Raw genomic sequence first — 3,992 nt, 5'->3', positions numbered from 1 at the left:
GAATTATGAAAATAAAAAACAAATATCTTACTGTTGCAATAATAAAAAAATTTAAATCAAGTTTCTATTTTGGCAGAATAATGACGAAAGTGTTTGAATTATTGTATTAATAAAGTGAACCTTGTGCATGTTGCATTTAAAGCCATTGTTAAATACTCAATTACCGTCCATGATTCCGTCTATTACTGCACAAATGTTTATAAAGGGCATAAGCCCATACATAAGCTCTGTGATTTCAGAAAACAACAACACCCCTTAGCATTTCTGAAAGCACTGTTAATCATAGCATCACAGGGCTTACTGCTTTATAGTGACTAAGCCATAACATGATTTCAATTTTATGTTTAAATTTCTATGATTTAATAAAAAAAAAATTATTGAGTCGCAAACTGTTGTTTTGGAAACCCTGGTCGGCAGGGATGCAAGAGGGACACAGGATTTGACACAACACCCCCAGTGAGCAAGCCAGTGGCGACGGTGGCAAGGAAAAAACTCTTAAGGAGATAAAAAACCTTGAGAGGAACCAGACTCATCAGGGGGAACCCATCCTCCTCGGGCATGGCGTACACATTATAAGAACATTCTTATTCAAGCTAATATATGAAATAGTAAACTGAGACCAATTATTTAATATAATAAGATCATTTAAAAATATATTAAAATTGATTAATCGATCATCTAATGATTAAATGCAATCAGGTATTGAAGCATCTCCCGCCATCTAGCCGCTGGATCTGACATGGCAAACAGGCTGGACACCCTGAGGTAGAGGAGGTAAAACAGATATGATCATGTTAGTGAATTTAATTTTTTCATTCTGCAAGACTTACAGAGCATAAACTTTCAGGTCAGATGTATGTCTTGCAAGAGACATTTCTGCTCTCTCACTTCTGAGAACCATCATACACTTAAAAATCTAAGCGTTCACATCAAAAGCACATGCCTCTGAACAAACACATTGTATGATAAAATGCACTGACACACTAGACTTTACCAGTATTATTGACAAACTTTACCTCAGTGCTGTAATGTGCTTCTTCCATTGCTTCTTTGGTCTTCAGCATTGTCTTCAACTCCAAACACATCTGGTCCCGTCCTCTGGCAATGAAATTAAATAACAGGATCACTGCATACACATTTACAATAAACTAAAAAAAAAAATAATAATAATAATAATAAAGTAAACTAAAACTTACTGAAAGAAATTAGCCCATAAGCTGGTATCCAGCTCATCATCATCAGTGGAGAAGCACACTTGATCTTCTCAGACATTCTGACTCGCCGGTTCCTGAAAAACATCAAAATCAAAATTAGATTAAAATATTCCTTTAAATGTGGTTATCATGCAGTAGCACAGTGACTGAAGTGACATGTTTTAACACTTACCTTTAGATGGTATATTGCACACTCATATCCAGTGTTGCAGAGGACTGCTATGGTCTCCAAAATCTTCCTGCATCTTTACAGAAGAGCACATATCAATATTAGAATAGCAGAGGACTGCAAATAATATATCCAGTACACATTGTACAGACTGAACACAAAATCATTTGAAACAAATGTTACGTTAAGGTCAAAGTCAAATACATCACAACAGTGTCTTACTACTTCTCACTTAACCTTACTGTCTTTTATGACTTGCTGCTGCTGTTACTCTCACTGTCTGTGTCTTCCCTGGAGTTATTACACTAATCCTGACTGTGTCCTGTATTCTGCTGCCTTCACTTCCTGTCCTGCCTGGAGCTGCCACACTACTCCTTCGTCCTTCCTGCTGCTGAACTCTAGATAACTCAGGGACACAACACCTTCATATTACCACGGACAACACAATATAAGCGCAACGTCACTGTCGCCGATAAAGGAGGTTAAATGGAACCCCAGTTCCGCATGGCTTAAGGCCAAGACACCACTGATACAAAAGCCACTGGGGAACTAAGGCTGGTGTAGCCCCACTGTTGTCGTTAATGCTGATTCAGTGGCCCCAGTGACCTGGTATAGCGGGCAATTCACCTATGAAAAAAAACGCAATACACAGTACACAGGATTGTGGTAACTGTGGTAGGTCTGTAACACGCCCGATTGATGGCAGAAGTCCGGATTTGAAATGTAGATGTGGTCAAGTAGTGTGTGCTTTTCCGTTGTCGCTGATGTAATCAGTTGCGTGTATCCTCGAGATTGAAACAACTCCAGAATAGGTTTTTTTCCAGGGTGTAGGAGGTCCTCGTTGAAGTCTCCACAGATGATGACGAGATCGTTGTGTGAGGTCCAGATAATCCAGCATACTGTTCAGGTTGGTCAAGAAATCTCCAATACTGTATTGTGGTGGCCTATACACCGCTACGACTGCTGCTTTTATTGGGGAATCCAATTTGATCACAGCAAACTCCAGATCAGTCACATTTTGTATATATTGCCTGGGCTGAGTTGGAATGTGCTCCTTGCAATATATTGCGACTCCACCTCCATTCTTCCTTCCAAGTTCTTGATGGGTGGAGTAGGAAACATGCCTGTTGCGTGTGAACAAGTTGTATCCTTCCAATTGTAGATCTGAAGTAGATGATCCAGTCAGGTGTGTTTCTGTTAAACACAGAACATCGGTGAATTGTAGCTCATGATGGCATCTGATATCCTCCATGTGAGATGCCAGTCCTTCGGTGTTGTGATGAATGATGGTGAGTGTCTGTTCCTGCCTATTTTCCCTCACGTGCTGCAGAAGTGGCATGATTTCTTCAACTCTTGCTCTTCTCATGCTTTGCAAAGAGGTTGTGATTTCAGGATCAGCATATATCTTCTTGTCGTCGAAATCCGTAATGTGTAATCCTTGTAGAGATGTCGTTCTGCTGAGGGCAACGTAGGCCATTCCCGGCTCAAAAATCTTCTTCAATGACACTACTGCAGGGTGCATTGTCATGCCTTGAACTTTGTGGGCTGTGCAGGCGTAAGCTAGCTTAATGGGAAACTGTCGACGAACGGCTCCTTTCCGCAGACTTTCTTCAGATCTCTCAATGTAAACCAAGACGTCTTCTTCACCTCGTACCTTTTTGCGGTGTTTCTGACCGGCGTTTGGATTGTCGAGTTGAAGTCCTAACATTTGTACTATGGCGATTCCATCTTTTGTTTTGGTGACGATGTTTGCAATCGTGCCAAAACATCCATTGACAATTCCGTCTTCTACGTCCAGATTCCTGGTTACCATCACACGAACTCCCACTGCAACTTGCATTGTGTCCAGCAAGTCGTCCTTTTTTCCGGTAACAGGTTTGTTTAATCTCTTCATCCTTCCTGTTCTTGGGTCTTTCCTGTAGTCTTCGGCATCAATTGTTATGATGTCAGTGAAAAGGGCCTGTACAATCTCGGTATTGTACTGGTCAACTTGTTTGTTAGTGGCGAATATGTGCAGAGCATCACGTGGACAGTCTTCTGGCTTCTTCACAGCCTGGAATAACAAAGCTCTATCATCTTCCCTGAGAGCTTCTGTCTTCTGCCTCACTCGTAGTCGGTTCAAAAGTTGAGCGAAAGCGAGGTCTTCTTTCTGCCGCATGATCTCTGTGAGTATGATGATTTGAAAATGGTCCTTCCAGAAGTCCAGCACATCCTCTTCATACACACAGAGCGGTTTGGCTTTACCAAGCGGTGGCAGTTGATAATAATCCCCTACGACAAGGCAAGATATTCCTCCAAAAGGTTTCTTGTTGCCTTTGATCTGTTGAAATCTCCAGTTTACATAAGTAAACAGGTCCTTTGAAACCATGGATATTTCGTCGATGATAAGAATCTCCACGTCGCGTAATCCTGCTCTCACTTCATCAAGGGCGTTCCCAAGTCCTTGATAAGGTGGCTTCAGACTCCTTGGCAGTTTTAAAAGGGAATGCAGCGTTTTACCAGAGATGTTGAATGCTGCCGTTCCAGTAAACGCAGACAACAGCACTGTGGGCACGGAGAGATCCCCTTCTTCCCGGAGTCGAGGGAGTTGTCGCAGAATCTTAGTTGCT

General features: G+C 41.7%; 1 long non-coding RNA gene across 1 annotated transcript; it reads right to left on the bottom strand.

The window, feature by feature from the left end:
• Positions 1-323: 323 nt before the first annotated feature.
• Positions 324-2,264, bottom strand: LOC132159477 (uncharacterized). The gene is made up of 5 exons (XR_009437852.1): positions 1,688-2,264; positions 1,387-1,453; positions 1,197-1,288; positions 1,017-1,098; positions 324-760 (listed from the first exon to the last, which is right to left on the bottom strand). It is a non-coding gene; the product is annotated as an uncharacterized LOC132159477 (long non-coding RNA).
• Positions 2,265-3,992: the final 1,728 nt, after the last annotated feature.

This window comes from Carassius carassius, chromosome 16 (assembly GCF_963082965.1).
Source record: "Carassius carassius chromosome 16, fCarCar2.1, whole genome shotgun sequence".
NCBI classification, from domain to species: Eukaryota; Metazoa; Chordata; class Actinopteri; order Cypriniformes; family Cyprinidae; genus Carassius; species Carassius carassius.
Note: the sequence above shows the minus strand (reverse complement) of the source record. Positions and strands in the feature narration are given on the sequence as shown.